Genomic DNA, 1,166 nt, shown 5'->3' with positions numbered 1-1,166 from the left:
GATTGTATCAGTTATTTTTTTGTTGTTATTGAGTCACATGAGTTCTTTATATATTTTGGATATTAGGCCTTTATTGGAGGCCTTATTTGCAAATATATTTTCCCATTCAGATGTTGTCTCTTTACCTTGTTGACAATTTCTTTTGCTGAGTAGATGCTTTTTAGTCTTATGTAGTCCCATTCATTTATTTTAGCTTTTACTTTCTTGCTTTTAAAGTCAAATTCATATAATCTTCTTTAAATCCAAGGTCCTTGAGTTTAGTTCCTATGTCTTCTTCTATGCTTTTTATTGTTTCAGGTCTTATATTCCTTAATTTAATCCATTTTGAGTTAATTTCAGTGTGTGATGATAGACAATAGTCTAGTTTTATTCTTTTGCAGGTGGCTTTCCAATTTTCCCAGCACATTGAAGAGGTGAGGCTTTCCTTTCTCTACTGTATGGTTTTAGTACTTTTGTCAAAAATTATTTGCCCATATAAACATGGGTTTATTCTGGACTCTCGATTCTGTTCTACTAGTCTGTGTGTATGTTTTTCTGCCAATACCATGCTGTTTTGATTATAGTTGCTTTGTAGTATAATTTGAAGTCAGGCAGAGTAATATATAGACTTAGTCTTTTTTCTCAGGATGACTTTTTTTAGGCAAGGCAACCCTTGGTTGACCTCATAGATTGCAAGGACCTTGTCAGCTTACAATCCCTTATTTTTTATTTTTTAGACCTACAGCACCTGATCTTCCTAGGTGGTCTCCCATCCAAGTACTAACCAGGCCTAACCCTGCGTAGCTTCCGAGATCAGACAGGATCAGGCTTGTTCAGGGTGGCATGGCCGTAGACTTGTCACCACAATTTTGACCCCTTTTACACCATCTACCTCCCCCTCAAGATAATTTTAATTTGCATTCTTTAATTATTGCAGTGAACATTTTCATATTTAAGAGACATTTGTATTTCCTCTTTTGGGGATTGCCCATTTGAAAAAATTGAGTTGTTGGTCTTTTTTCTTAGCTCTTTATGCATGCTATCTTTGTATATTAAAAAAAAATGAGCTTCGCAATATAACTTTACAAATATATTTTCCAGTTTGTTGTTTGTCTTTGGAATTTGTTTATAGTGGCTTTTACTTTGCAGATATATTTGATTTTCAATTTTGTCAAATTTATAATTTT

At 33.5% G+C, this 1,166-nt stretch overlaps 1 pseudogene; it reads right to left on the bottom strand.

Annotated features, from left to right (window-relative positions):
• Positions 1–715: 715 nt before the first annotated feature.
• LOC112474725 lies at positions 716–834 on the bottom strand (annotated as a pseudogene).
• Between the last annotated feature and the right edge of the window lie 332 nt (positions 835–1,166).

Source organism: Pteropus alecto, unplaced genomic scaffold (assembly GCF_000325575.1).
Source record: "Pteropus alecto unplaced genomic scaffold, ASM32557v1 scaffold7, whole genome shotgun sequence".
In the NCBI taxonomy this organism is placed as follows: Eukaryota; Metazoa; Chordata; class Mammalia; order Chiroptera; family Pteropodidae; genus Pteropus; species Pteropus alecto.
Note: the sequence above shows the minus strand (reverse complement) of the source record. Positions and strands in the feature narration are given on the sequence as shown.